The following is a 15,939-nucleotide window of genomic DNA, read 5'->3' as shown; positions in this document are numbered from 1 at the left end:
AAGAAAAAGAAAAAAGAAAAAACCGCACACGAACAGAAGATGCAAATACTGGAGCTTGAGTTTGGGCGCGCGCTGGCGAGGGTCTGTTTCCTTGGGTTTAACCTTGGGGTGAACACCCCCGCCCTCACGGTCTCACCTTCTGTTCACTACTTCTGCCCCTAACACACCACAAAAACGTCCCTCTGCCTCAGGGACGCCATGAAGTCCTTATCCCAGCACTGAAGTGATCTCCGCAAGGGCTGACTGCAACACGCACCCCCAAACACTGAAGACCTCTCCCCACTTTGTCTTGAGAGTTGTCTCGTTTGCACTTGCTGGTGAGTCTTCCCCAGGGATCTACGTCAGACACACCCACATGGAACATTCTCCCGTCCGCTCCCACGAGCAGCTACAACCTCCACGTCGATAACCGTCCGGACCAAGGACCAGACACTGCGCCCTGCGGGTTGGACAAGGCCAGTGGCCATCCTCATACACGAAGTCGATTCGGAACACCGCCACCTGCACGGGCTCCCGTATGGTCCCCGGCTGCTTCTGCACGACGATAGTAGAGTTTAGCTGCCGAGAGACCCAGGATATTGACTGTTCGACCCTTTACAGAAAATGTCTGTCATCCTCGCTGCAGACCGTGTCCTAAGTCACACTTGTATTTGTGCCTCCACCTGAGCAGGCTGACTTGTATGTCTCACAGGCCGCCGTCCAAATATCTGCCCGCGACCACGTCACCCATGATCGCCTCACCCTCATGCTGTCCGCGGAATCAATGCGCACGTGATCCACACCCAGAACCTTCTTTTGCCACACCCATCTGTGACCAAGTTAGGTCATCTTCCCGCCAGCTCTTTGATCCTCTTCCTGGCTCTGGTGCCTCTGCCTCTCCAGCCTTTTTTCCATGCCACCCCCCGTCCCCCCTCGGAGTGCTGCAAAAGCCTCTTGTTTTTCTTTCCCTCCTGACTCACCTTCCTCTCCTTCATCCTTCCTCTGCTGGCAGTTATTTTTCTAACGTAAAAATTTCCAACTCTTATTTTTCACTCAGGGTCCTCTAAGATCTAGCTCCTAACTCTGCAGCTTCACCTAAAACTGTTTCTCCCTTTGCATCCGGCACTCTAGCTGGCCAGCAGTCTGTGCGGAGCTTTCCAACATGAAGAGTCGGTACCACCTCATAGGCGGGGGGGATGGACCCACATGACTGAATAAATGAAATTCTATTTTAGGTGTTGCACTAGGACCTAGGTCAGGCACTTTCTCGTGAGTCTCCCTTGACCATCAGAGAGAACGGATCAACTGTTCCTTCTTGCCACCAACGCACCTTGGTCTTACCTCTGTTAGGAAGCTCATCACAACGGGTCGTGATTATTTGTAACATTCTGTCCCCTCTACGGGGTTGTGAGCTCTCTGAAGGTAAGGGCTATTTTAAGCAACCGTGATGCTCCATCACCTCACCCACTGGGCGGCACACAGTCAGCACTCAATAAATGCTTCCTAAGACACCAAATGTTTTGCAGACTGCAAAGTACTATACGAATATCAGTGGAGGAGAGAGAAACTTTGTGCGACTTAATGTTCTGTGTTCACTACCCACTTCCTACCTTCCAGACACAGACGAGAGATGGGAAAAGCCCTCATGTTGCCTTTCCAAGTATTGTCTTAGCGATGAGCCTGGTTCCTGATCCCAGCTGGACATGGGCCTTTCCAAGTGGAGTGCTGACTGGGAGGACAGACACGGGGACACTATTTATTGAAAGCACATCATGCGCCTGTCACTACGAGTGTTTCTCGCAAGCTTTTCATAGCGAAAGAGAAGGACTAGAAGAAGAAATTTTAACGGGATGAGAAAGTTAAAGAGTAACTTGAACTTGCTTGTATATTGGGAAAAGGTAACGTTACAGGAGAGGTGACCAGCTGTTTCCCATCTCCAATGAAGAAAAATCAAAAGGAAATGAGGTTAAGCTGTGCCATAAGGTACTGAAATTAGGTAGAAGCAGCAAATAATTTTCTGACATCAAAGAGTGTTAAATACTTATGTATGGTTTACAATTTTACTTTCAGAATGTCCGTAAGTAGTTTGAGAGGATCTGGGCAGTGCTATTTGAAGAAAGGCGATGGAATGGTTAGATTCTCAAGCTAACTTTTTGGACCATGACTGATTTTTATTTTTTAAGTGGATCCATATATAAAATAGATTAAGTGATTCAATATTTGCAACTACTGTATGCCATACCCTTTGGAAAAACTATTAAAATCCAGGAAGTGAGAAGGTTGACAAGGTATAAAAAAGCAGAATGTGTTGCTACTAAATTAGCACGAATTAAAAGCCAAAGGTTCCTGGTGGGAGGAATATGATTTCACGGTCCTGTGAATCCAGGTTTCCAATCTCCTCCCATCATGTATGACCTCTTTGGCTTTGTGAAAATGCATGAAGTGCGCAGAGCACACCGTGAAAAATGAAGCACAAATGAGCATGCACATAGAGAAACGTGCAGACAAAAAGTGTTAAGGAAATAACAGTAATTGTCTTAGAACGGTGACACCATTTGTGATTTCTAATTCCTTCTTTTTCTTTCTTTCTTTTTTTTTTTTTTTTTACAAATTCTACAACACACATCTATTACTTTTACAGCTGGGGGCAAGGAGAAATTGCTCTCCCCGCGAAATCTGTCCTGATTTTTTGTGCAATATAACCCTTCATGCCATTCTTTATTATGCTATAAACGAACTTCTCTGTTAATCAAAACACCTGCTGTCAGTCAGGTTACTTCCTTATTAGGCACTGAACTTTTCCATGACACACACCTCCCATTGTCTGTATTTCATCCTAAAGGCATGTAAAGTTGCCGTTTAACAGCTTGTTATTCTTAGATCCTACCCACTCAGTTTTCTCACATGTGGGAAAATCACACGACTGAGATATAAGGAAAACCCCGGGCAACTGTAAAAGTTCTACATTTTGGATGGGAACAAAGGAAGGGTGGGAGTTTTGCACTACATTTTCAATAAATTTTCAATAACTTCCAAATGTTTATGCTTTCCAGGTTTATTCACACCTGTGGGACAAATCAGCAATAATGTACGGTACGGTCTTTTTTTTTTTGAGCCATAGCTAGTTCTTTTACTGGGCTAAATTATGATTTTTTTCATAATTTTTTATCCCTTTGAGAACTGGCTGATTCATAAAACACAGTACCCATTCTGTTATCATTTAGCTTTTTAGACCAACTCAGCTCATAGATGGGCCGAAATCCATTACAAAGGACGCGGCGAAAATAAAACATTTTGAATTAAATATAATCCCATAGAAAACTTAAAAAAGTAATTCTTTAAATGATTCCTTTATATCAGTGAATACTCTTGGCCACGAACTACATATTAAAAACAAATTCAGGAGACATTTTATTTAGTTATCCCAGGTACTGGAATTTAAATATCCAGCGTGTCGGAGCGACAACAAGCAATACCTTGGGGGTCATGTAGCCTCCCCTTCTTACTTATTTCACAAACAGGAAATGGAGGTCCCAAGTGTGAAGTCTGTTGCTGATAAGTGACACCATCGCTGTGTGGCCACAACCCCGTCTCCCAGGTCTGGTACCGCTGCCTTTCCCATCATGCAGTGCTGCTCCGCTCTGCGGTGACGCTGGGAACAACAGCCTGCAGAGGACCCTCGACACTCCCAACTGCCCAACCCTATTTCTTGGGGGAAAGTTGCCTGCTTCCTACAAAGCCGAGGATGTGTGTGTGGGGTGTGTCCTATTTTTCCCCCCTGGAAAATCCCCGCACTTGGTGCTGGGGAGGGAGAAGCTGGGTTTTGTCCTCCAGGAGGGACCCTGAGCAGGGCCTGATCTGACATGCTCGGGACAGAGGGGAAGGAGAAGAGGCTGGGAGGGGACGTCCATGAGCAGGGCCACGCGGAACATGGCACTGGGGAACCTTCAAGGACACCGGATCTCTGAGACAGACCACACTGCCCGCCCTTGAAAACTGGCTAATTTGCTGTCACTTTTATACTGTCACTTTCAAGTCAACCGTTTACATTGTCGGAGCCTAAGGTTTTCACAACAATTGACAAAACTGAAATCAAGTCCCCGGTGTGGCTGCGTGCAAATATTTTGTGGCGTCCTTTGCACTCCTACGAATGAAAAGAGCGAGCCGTGCATTTTCGTAGTTCTGAGTGACACCCTCGCACTCGTCATCGCATGCGATCCAGTTCTCGCGTATGTGTCAGGTTCACCATAATGGCCTCCACCTTTTTTTTTAAACTGAAGAGAACATTATTATATTCTATTTTTTCTCTTGAGGACTTAGGACCTTTACCCAGAAAAACGAAAGTACCAGACTAGACAGACCTTCCTCCAAATAAAAAGCACCCTGTGGCCAAAAAGCTTTGGGAAGAGGATGGTAAAACCACAGGCACAAGAATTCAGTTGGTCGATATTCGAATGATTGTGGCTTTAATCCTCATCTTTAGTCCCTCCTTTGAAAACAATAAAAATCCATGAACTCCTCAAATCCCATCTTACGTAGCAAGCTTTTCCAGAGTAAATAAATTGGGCAGGGATCCTACGTTTGGCTTTCTTTATGGCACTCGCTTTGGGTCTAGGAAACACATAAAACTGTAAAGTAAGAAGACGGGAAAAAATTAAGAAGCCCGACCCATGAAAAGAAGCCAGCACTGTGCACGGCTTGCGGGATGGTGACTGCAGCGCTTGAGGCTACAAGTGAAGAAGCGTCGAAGTTCCTGCAGGAGCGCCCGCTCCTTCACGCGGTTGTTACATCTGAAACACCGGCGGCGGAAGCGGGGGGCACCGGTGTAACAGTGGGCAGTCCCGACACAGAGCGAAACTTCCGAATCACCATTCTCTTTCGTTCTTCACAGCGAAACTCGATCGATGCTGTCGAAGATGAATCTGTCTTAATCTGATCGTTGCTTTCTAACAAATTAAGTCAGACGTGAGCAGAAACGAGTTGGGGAGGCGCGGTGTGCCACTTTCCCTTCTGACGCGATGTACGTCAGCGTGCTGAAGATGCGGGGAAAACCGCCAAATTTAACGACTGTACTTATTTATTCGTGCGGGGAATCACTAGCATCCTGAATGAATTTCCCTTAATTGCAGCTTCTGAAGTGCTGAATTGGAGGACTGCCTAAGTCTCTTCTCAAATCTTGTATCTCATCACCACTCCTAGCCTTTCCTATTTAACGAAGTCAGCTGAAAGAAAAGGGGAAAAATAAACAAAACAAGCCGAACAAGTGGAGGACAAGGACGACTTTGAGCCTCGATGCTGCTGCTGATAATATTAATAACAGCACATGAAGAAAAAGATCCGGGTGTCACAAAAGACTCCAAATAAGCGATAGAATAAGTGAACTCGGACCTGAGTCCAGATCCTAAACTATCGACACGTGTGACACACTGGACACAGCGCTGACAGCCCAGTGAGACATGTCAAAGCCTGCCCCACGGGGCGCTAATTAGGGGTAAGCGAGACAGCAGACGAAAGCACCAATTGCAGGGTCCGCTCTGGCCACGCTGCAGGCACTGGACGCGTGCGGTTGCTTTCCAGCCCTCCCTGGCTCTTGGCAGCACAGAGGAGCTAAGAGGGCAGGGAGGACAGAAATCACGGCGGGGTCATCTCGATTCTGCACTACAAGGTAATGAGTGGACGGGCTTACAGTCCCGGTGCAGAAAGAGGAAATGGGGACGAGCCTGGGGGAACCAGCAGAAGCGATCCGAGGGCGCGGTCATGTCAGGGTAACCCGATAAACTGATTGAAATCTCGTGCCAAAAAATAGAGAGAGAAAAACAAAAACAAAAACGAACAACGTCCGGGCTCGTGAATGTAACCGGAAGAGCATCATCCCACAGGGCCTGAGGTGAAGTTCCATGTGACTCTGAAACACAGAGCTTTCAGAGTTCGTGTTAATGGTGGTCACTTTCCAAGGAGAACGAAATGGGCACGAACTTCGCATCAGTTCGAGACTCACACTTCGCGCACAGGCGTGTGCCAATCACACATCTCCCCAACGCTTGCCACGAGCAGACGCTGGCACACGCCTGTGGGTGCGGTGGGGACGTCTGCTCGAAAGCCCACGGTCACGGAAACAGCATGAGACAGAAGACGAGACAGAGGTGGCCTGTCCACGGTGCGGCCGCGTGACCTGGGACACAGCGGTCCCCTTCTCGCAGGCTCAGTGTGCACAGTTTTCAGTCATCGCAAACAGCTGCAAGCAACAGTGTGACTTGATCCTGGCCATTCTGAACGTCTATTTTCTCTCTAAGGCAGACACAGTTCATCCACCCGTCTCATGGATCGAATATCCTAAGTTATCCTGAAATGTAGTATATGACCTTTAAGTACGGATGGCTTCAACTCGAGATGTGAGGCTTGGTGTAGACAGAATAGTGGACAGATGTTGCTGCCACTTCTACCTCTACTGTTAAACAGGGGATATTATTAGCCAGGTGCTGTGTGAGGCACATTACACTTGGATATGTCCGTGAGGTAGGCACCCCCATTTCATACAGGGGAAGAACGTAGGATTCTAGTCAATTCTTTGAGGAAGCCCCACAACTGGAGGCCAAGTTCAAGGCCAGGTGGTTTCTCTTCAAATCCTCTTCCCTAGGTTGCTATGGCTTCTAAGTTTGTTCGCACCAGAAATTTAGATACTGTTACATTCTAAACGAAAATAATGGATTATTAATAAATATTACTTATTAATCATACAGAGGTTCAGTAAGAAGCATATCGTTAGGCAATAATAAATACTTTCAAAATTTGACGTTTGAGAAAGACATCTGAATAAAACAGGCTTTGGTTTGAACTAACTGTGACAGAGCACGTGGTCTCTGACAGACCGACCACGTGCCGAGTTGACAGTGGGAAAGGTCCTTGCATCTGGACAACCTAGCCCGTAGCACGCCCGCCCTGGAGCCGGAGAACCACGAGGTGCGGGGGGCCGCGTGTGGCAAGCAAGGCCACGCACCACATACGAGGAGCGGGCTGTGATGCTGGGACCAGAACGCAGAGGCCTCAGCTCCAGATCCAGGGTCTGGTCAGTTTAAGACTTCCGTCTGCGGTGGTTTCTGACTGCAGACCCTGCAGAGCCAACGTTCCGCCCGTAACTGGGGTAACTGGGTAGGAAATTACAAAGGACGGCATATTCCCAGCGCTTTGTCATCCTGGAGGAAATGAAAGGGTTTAAGCATATCTGGCTTGAATAAATATTTTCTCTATAAAAGTTAATCTACAATTACATTTAATGTGAAATATTATATAGAAAAACATCCCACGTGTTTTTGTTGCTGGAGGATACTTTAGAGTTTGTGTTTTATTACTGTTCTCCTGCGTTAGTCTGAAAAATCCCTCTGGGCAAGTTTATTCTGGATATGGGCTGACTTTAGCCATAAGCATTTCCAGTCATTTAGGACACAGATTCTCAAGTCGGCCAAAGGCCTGCAATACTTGCTTTTTCATTTTGCAAATGTGGCTCCTTTGGCTTTGGCAGAAGAGAGTACAAATAACAACAGCGACAAAAATCACTTCCCTGCTTATCCGCAGCATTTGGGGCTAACTCTCTTTGTGAAACCAGACAGAACCAAGAAAGCTTTAACTTCTTCCTGTCATGCTCCAATACAGTAAACACCGTTTCTCAGACTATCAGAGTTTGTCACATCGGGGTTAAGCTTGAATATTTTTCAAGTTTCACTGCTGATCTTGAAAATTCCGGTGACTTCTCCATTCTCTATCATACTGTAGTTAGGTTAACTTATAAACAAATGTTCCTCTCTGAGAGATGAGGGAAAAAATGTCCCTTGAGGTGTGTCAGCTTTTCTCTGTGGCTTTGCTCCCCCCCAATTCTACGTTGCATACACTCTCTGTACCCCCACTGGGGAAGAATGAGGACAAGACAGTAAAGAGACCAGGCACTACCCTGGAAATCAAGACAGAGAGAAAGAGCGTTGAAACGTACACATCCATGTCCCTCCCCAACTCCCCTCTCTGCTCAGGGCCCTTCTTCACCACTGTTCCTGGATATTTCCTCCAGACCCTTAGAAGTCCAGCCTTCTTCTCATAAAAACTCCTTGGAGTTAATCAAATAGTTCCTACGTCCCTTCAAGCCAACCATGGTTGGCTAAATAACAGTCTCCAAATATGTCCACGTCCTAATCCCCGGGACCCGTAAATGTTGCCTTGTATGGCGAAGAAGGAACTCTGCAGGTAAGTTAAGGATGTGGAGATGGTGGGTTCATCTGCGATTGTCTGGGTGGGCTCTGACGTAATCGGACGCCGGCCACAGGGGATGGTTGACTACAGAAGAGGAGAAGGCAACGTGGCAACAGAAACAGAGACAAAGGGATGCGTTTTGAAGATGGAAGAAGGGGCCACAAGCCAAGGAGTTCGTTCCTTACAGAAATACTTGCGAATTCAGCGTCCACCAGAGACTGGAGAGACAGATTCTGCCCTGGAGCCTCCAGAACACAGGAGAGCACATGCGTGTCATTTCAAGCTGCTAACTTTGCTGCAGTTTGTTGCTAGGAAACGACTCCCCCAGCTTCCAGGTCTCCCCCAGCCTCCCCACCCCATTTCGTACATTTGGTTACAGGGACACTTGCTGTGGTGCTACGGGTGCCTTCCAGCTTCTCAAAGACGAGGTGCCTCGGTTTATGTAAAATAAAACCTTACGACCTGTTTTACACAGATCAGCAGAGTATCTTCTTTGGAAAATAATTCTCATTAAAGGAGTTTTAAAAATAATAAACACTACTGATGTATTTGAAATAGATAGGTCCAAAATAGTTTATCATCGTTTTCTATTAAACACAGTTCTATTTATACACTGACGATGAACATATGTCCCGCAAGTTAAGAGTTTACTTGTCAAGTGACTTTTCCTCTCTGAGATTTGGTTTCTTATAAAACAAACAAACAAACAAACAAACAAAAAACTGCAGATGAAGTAAACCACACATATATAACTCTAAGCACACTCCTGGTACATAACGAGTGCCCCATATGCGCTGGTATCAGTGTCGTCGCCACGGCATGTGACATTTAGCCAGAAGGTCATCGGACTGACCTTGCTGGTCCTTACGGAGACATGACTTAGAAGCCGCGAGACCAATCCTCAAGCCAGAGCAGAAACCAGTCTGCTGTCTTCCTAGCCTCTCCGGACTCACGCCCATTTCCCCTTTTGGCTGGACCCTTCTTTGTGCCACCAGAAACGAGAAAGTCACTTGCAGGGACTGAAACAGGAAGGAGCAGCAGTTCTTACGTGAACGCCGGGAGGAAAACCAGGCAGAAGCCAGCCGCAGCAGCGGGAGGCGAATGGAAAGCCGGGCTGGAAGCGGCGTCCGGCAGGTCAGTGAGCGGATGGGCGGTGTTCTCCTAACGAACCGCAAAGGGTAGGCATGCGTGTCCACAGGCAGGGCAGGCCACGCGGGTGGCTGGTCATAGGCGGAGGCAGGTCCCCAGGCTGGCCTTCCCGGATTTGTCTGGGAGCCACGAGCAGGAGTGTGGCTACCTTAATTGGACACAGCTTTGTACCCATGGGATGAAGTGACCCAAGAGCTGAGAAGCCTGGCTCGCTGGCTCCTCCGTCCAGAGAAGGCCCTCTGGTGTCCTGGACACTGGTCTCCGGTCCCTCAGGTCTGAGGATGCTCACTCTCAGGGTCAAAGTCATCACAGACTGAACCTGGGGTCTGAAAAGGACCTTAGATCCCACCTTGGCCAATCGCAGCCATTCCTGTCCCTCGTCTGCAGGATCTGCATGCGGCTCCTTACTCGGGTTGTCCCCAAAGCCCCTGGTCCGTCCTCACTGGTACATGAGGTGCCTCGTGGTTTAACTTATCCAGACCTGTGTCCACAGACGACACGAAGCAGAGTAAAATGGTGAAGAAAAATGGGAGAGTTTAAGGGCAAGTTTGTTTTTGTGGTTTTAGCACCAGCCTGTTTTAGGTCCTGTGTTTGTCCAGGTGAACGATGACCTTCAGAGAGGTGGCATAATAGAGAAGCCAGCACTTATCACGGCTCCTGCTGGATGCTCATTCACGCGGGGCATGCCTAGAGGGAGGGGGGACTCTGGGAGGCGGGGGGTCGGCGTGTATGGGGAGCGTTCATGTTCCCTTCGGACACCTAGAAACAGACAGCCAATGGTCCCCGGGCTTGGTCCAAGATAAAAATGATCGGGACCATATACTGGCTATCCTCACCTGACCGTCCAGACTCCAGACCCGAGCTCTGGTCACCTGGCCTCTGATACCACAGGACATATCGTCTGGTGTCCACTCTCTTGTCCATTCTTAACACCAGATAATCCCGCCATGCTGGGCGATCATCTGCACTTTGGCGCCCTCTTCTAAGCTCATGTGGCTGCGGCAAATTCAGTCCCTTGAAGTCAGGACTGAGGTTCCCATTTCCGGGCTAGCTGCATCTGAGGGCCACTCCCAGCTCCTAGAGGCCACCTACATTCCTCGCCATGTGGTCCCCGACATCTTCGAATCAGCAATAAGCTGTCAGATTGTACTGTTTGAAACCTCTGACTCCCCCACCTCTGATCTCTCGACTCAGATTTAGAGGGCTCACAGAAGTCAGGTCTGCTCAGATAATCTCCCTTTCTTAAAGTCAGCTTTGCCATAAAACATAACCGAGCCGTGGACATAAATTCATCTCACTCTTGGTCTCACGGGTTCCGCAGGGGGATCCAACAGAGGGCGGGGAGTCCCGTGGCCATCTTGGAGCGCCGCTTCGCACAGCGGATACACACAAACTCATTCCTGACATTCTTCACCAACCCCGAACCACGACAATCGCCGTAGCCTCTGTGGAAATGGGCAAAATCCTCCAGCTACACAGACCCTCCACCTGGAGTCAGAAACACAAAAACTAACAAAATCCAGCTAGATGTTGCTTAAGAGGCATACAGAAAAGCCAAAAGCGGAAGGATAGGAAAAGATGTGCCAGGCAGATGCCTAAAAGACACGCGTTACAGCCAAATTAACGCACGATAAAAGACCGTGAGGCCAGGAAAAAAAAATGCATTGCCAAAATTTTTTTTTTTTTTAAAGTCATCTCATTAGCAGGTGGAGAAATTGGGACCAGGAGATGAGCCACTTCATATCTGCAAAGTCGGTAAGATGATAAACACTTTACAAAGACGTGTTTTTGGCAAGGATGTAGATCTGGAGAAACTTTTATACGCTGCTGGCAATTCGCTTAAGAATATAATTTTGCGTTATTTAGTGAAGTTGGAAACGCACATCGCCCACTACCAAGCAAGTCTACGTCCAAGTATCAAACCCTAGAAAAATATTTGCACATGTGCACGAGGAGACATTTACTACTTCCTCAGCCTCGTTGCGTGTGATGGTAAAAATGTGGCAGCGAGCCAAACGTCCACTGACAGGAGAATAATAAAATAAGTTGTGTTAACAGTCACACAATGGAACTTTATGTAGCAGTGAAAATGAATACACTGCAGCTATGTGAATAAACACGGATTGAACGCAAATAACCTTGGACGAAATACTAACAAAATAAGCCACGTTGCCATATGATGCCATTTACTCCACACTCAAACACATGGACAGGAAAGCCATCTGGGTCACAGACCGGCAGAAACTCTACAGGAAAGCCGGTGAGTGAAAACACGAAATCAATCGGAGTAGTTGCCTCCGTGGGATCGAAAAGAAGGCGTGATCTTAGGTACAGAGGGGTCTTCGATGGCGTTGGGAAGGTTAAGCTTCTCAGCCAGGGAGCGAAGAAAAGCAGCCATTTTATCGTGGCTCTTATCTGTCACATGCATATTTGGTATGTAGAGATGAAAGTCAAGATGGATCATAAATGCGAAGCCATAAAGCAGCGCCAAGTGTGTGTCACTATGACACGTGCGGAGGAGCAGGAGGAAGTCCACTCCATCTGGGTGGGCAGTGGGGCCTCGTGGGACGGAGGGAGGGCTGCAGGAACCAGGGCTCCAAGGGCGGCAGCACACGGCACGCGCAGGGTGCAGTAAATATGCAGTCTCATTGGGCAGACCGTCTGTCTAAGGGTCACAGGCTGAGGCCAATAACAGAGCACCTGTCCCCTCAGGTGCTCTGTAGGGAATGGGGGACCCCTGAGGACTTGGTCAGGGAGGCACTGGGACCAAACAGCACTGGAGTAGGGCCCTCGGGTGGCAACCTTGACGGAAGCCTAGGGAGCAAAAGGGACTAGCGCCACTGCCATCGAGAAGGAAGGGGGAAAGTGACCAAGGAGGCCACGTGGGAATGGAGGCTGCAAGGTGGGGTCGGAGCCACGGCTCCCACAGCGAGACCCCACGTCACACCTACTGGGGTGGCTCTAGTGGCAAAGTCACATAACACACCGTGCCACACAACAGCAAGAGATGGCGTCAATGTGGAGAGCTAGCCTGCCGGAGGAAGTGTAACATGGCACAGCCGGGGCAGAAAACGGTCCGACAGTTGCTCGAAGGTTCAGCAAACAGCTCCCGCTGGCCCAGCAATCCCGCTCCCCGGCATCCAGCCAAGAGAAATGGAAACCGTCCACACAAAAATCTCTACGTGGATGTGGCCAGCAGCACGGCCAGAAGGCAGAAACAACCCGGATATCCACCAACGGATGAGCGGATGAACAAAATGCGCTATAACCACACAACGGAACGTTATCCCGCCGTGAAATACTGACACGTGCTGTGATGTGGATAAGCCTCGAAAACGTCATACCGAGTGGAAGAAGCCGGTCACAAAAAGTCACGTGTTCTATGATCCTATTTATACAAAATGTCTAGAAGAGGCGGATCGTAGAGACAGAAAGTGGGAGCTTAGGGCTAGAAGCTGGGGCTGTTGGAACGCACGCCTGGGGGGGATGAAAATGTGTTAAAATCGGCTGTGATGACGGCCGTGCCTATCTGTGAATGTGGCTAGAAGTTACTGGATGGCACACCCAAATGCCCGAGCCGTTCGGCACGTAAATCAGCTCTGGGACATGGTGTTTAACTCGCCTCTATTGGGTGATGATGGTTTAATGAGAGAAGCTACATGAAGTTCTTGGCAGAGGCCCACAGCACCATTCGCAGACGGCCAAGTGGATGGAAAAGAAGTTAGACTTAAAAGAAATGATCACCAAGAACCAAGAACTGCTTGTGGAGAAGATAATCGTCACGGGAATAACATATCTGTCTGTCTGTCTGTCTGATTACCTCGCAGTGTCTTCCAAGTTCACCTCACCTCCAAGGTCAGCCCCGCTCACTAACTGTTCACATGGGCCCAGGAAATCTGCAGCCCCACAGAAAAACGCACTTTGTAGGTTCGAAAGGTTGATCGCACCAAAGCAACCGCACGTCTCATCTTCCTCCTGCTTCGTGAATCTTGTCTCTGAGGGAGCGTCAGCAGCACCCCGACCGGCACAGGCCTGGGATGCTGTGGAAGTGTTTTATTTGGGAGACATGAAATGGAAAGCCGTTCGACACTGGAGCTTGAAGCCCTTCTCCGGCATTGAGCTGGAGTCACGGAGTAAGTGCTCAGCTGAGGAAGGCCAGGGTGAAAGCATCCGCGAACACTGACCTCTGAGCTTTTCACACAAGCTTTAATTCAAAGAGGCAAAAAAAGAAGGGAAAAGTCTTCTGAAACCCCCAAATACACTGGGCATCCACATGCGTGGGTGGGTGCTTTAACACACGAACAGGGCGCGTTCCCTTTTGCTCCCTCTGCCATTCTGCACTGACTTTATCTTTCTATTCATTCATTCATTCATTCATTCATTCATTCTGATCTAATCAGTGCCAAAAGCCAGTTACAACAGAAGAAACGCTCCCAAACTTCATTTGTCACTAAATAAAACCACACATGTTTCTAAAAATTACTTCTGACCAACTTTTAAAAATCAAGTTAAAACGATTTACTGGTGTTTTAATCTTTCATTGTTATTCTTGGCTAATTATCCTGTTTTTCTTTCCCTGATTTACATTCTGTCTTCAGAGGCTGGGCCGAAGTATTGGTGTTCTTGAAGGATGTTTTCTAGATTATTGCTGGTTCTTTATCATTCTCTTTCTTTCTTTCTTTTTTTTAGTAAATATTGATTTTTGCAGTTCTTTGGACAAAAATTCCATATTCCTCCAGACACAACAGATTGGCAGTGAAATAACAGCAAACGAGCTCTCGGCTTTGTCCAGCAGCTAGCTCCCATCACCACGAACGGGTAGACGGGTTAGAGAGAACCAAGAGACTCACAAAAACAGGTCAATAAAAAAGTCACAAAAACAAGTAGTAAATAAAACTACTTATTGACATATCTAGTCATTTAAATTTCTTCTGACTCTGAGTCTCTGAGACAGCAAAATGTTTCTTAATAAATTTTCTTATTCTAGAGTTGCTCCAACTCAAGGAATTTCACAAATGCGTGATTTTAAAACAGCCGCCGCACTTCCTCGCTGTGACAAAGAGGTGGTCTCCCCCCAGCTTCTACTGTCACTGCCCCGCTCTGAAAAGCAGCATGATGCCAGGCGAATTAAAGCCCAGTGACCGAACCAGTCCCGACGTCGGGCAGATGAAGTGCCGGGGCCCACACCACACGCCTCAGGAGCAGGCCACCTGCACCAGGCCCGGGGGCCCTGCCACTTGTTCCGTTCACCCCCTGGACCTTTCAGCACTAATATACGTATAGATATATATCGTAGTAAGAGGAAGATGACTAAACCGTCAAAGAGAAGTAAGCGTAATTTCAATTTTTAAATCCACCATGTGTGTATCAGGTACTTGCCCCACCGTGAGGAACTGTAAACTGAGCACATGCTGTAAGACCGGGATCAATTACACAAAGAGCAGTTCTCAGATTAGGGTTTATCTCTCAAAAAGGAGGTAGAGCCGCCAAAACACAGTCATAAATGACATAGAGTCAGGGAGATATGGGAAATTTCTTTTATATTTTTGGTTAGGGCGAGGCAACCCCTGGTTGACCTCACAGATTGCAAGGACCTTGTCAGCTTACAATCCCTTATTTTTATTTTTTACGCCTATAGCACCTGGTCTTCCTAGGTGGTCTCCCATCCATGTACTGACCAGGCCTGACCCTGCTTAGCTTCCGAGATCAGACGGGATCGGGCACGTTCAGGGTGGCTTGGCTGTAGACTTGGATACTTTTTAAAAAGAAATGCTCAACAAAGTAAAAGGAGTTAATTGAAGTAGTAAAAGGCACCATTATTTACAATTTCACAGTTTTCTGATTGAGGGTAAGTGATTTCGTTGCCCCAAGCCTTGGTTTTGTCTGACTGTGGCGTGGTGGTAGCTGTCTTGGAAGTATTTCTGAACAGCATGTGAAATAATTCCCCCAAAATCCTCGGTAGGAAGCCCAGTCCCAGCATTCAGGAGCTACCGTTACCATCAAAACGCTAAACCCCAGAACCACTCTTGGCAGTTCCCTCTCCTTCGCTCTTGCCTTTCATACCTGATTACAGAGTCTTCTCCATTCTATATCTAGATCCCCCTCAAATCTGTTCGTTTCTCTTCACTTCCTTAATCCAAGCTGCTCTGATCTGATTTACTAGAGATGAATGAATGAATGAATGAATGAACGAAAGAAATGGAAGAAAGAATAATGATATACAGATGAGGAAAGGAAAGAAATGGAAAGAAGGATAATGTAAAAATGCAATAGAACCAGAGATGAAAATTCTGGTTGGGGGAAGTGTAAAGAAAAAAAATGCTGAGATTGCATTTATTGTCTTCCAGATACTTTATCTATGCTTAACTGCATGGTCATATATGGGTTAAGTGGCTTGTATGTATCATTTGCAAAGAAGCACTATGATTTTTTGTTTTTTTTTTTTTTGTTTTTTCACCTGTAACACAAAGGTTCATTATTTTTCTAAGAAACATTTGATTATTTGGCAATCTAATGTACTATACATGAAACATGGGTGTTAAAATTTAGATAGGAGATTACTGACAAACATAA

General features: G+C 47.3%; 1 protein-coding gene and 1 pseudogene across 1 annotated transcript in view; both read right to left on the bottom strand.

Annotated features, from left to right (window-relative positions):
- The window catches only part of ATP8A2 (ATPase phospholipid transporting 8A2), a 470,091-nt gene that overhangs the window by 279,974 nt on the left and 174,178 nt on the right, over window positions 1-15,939 (bottom strand). The window lies entirely within an intron of this gene.
- On the bottom strand, window positions 14,996-15,114 carry LOC112482953 (annotated as a pseudogene).

This window comes from Pteropus alecto, unplaced genomic scaffold, assembly GCF_000325575.1.
Source record: "Pteropus alecto unplaced genomic scaffold, ASM32557v1 scaffold16, whole genome shotgun sequence".
NCBI classification, from domain to species: Eukaryota; Metazoa; Chordata; class Mammalia; order Chiroptera; family Pteropodidae; genus Pteropus; species Pteropus alecto.
Note: the sequence above shows the minus strand (reverse complement) of the source record. Positions and strands in the feature narration are given on the sequence as shown.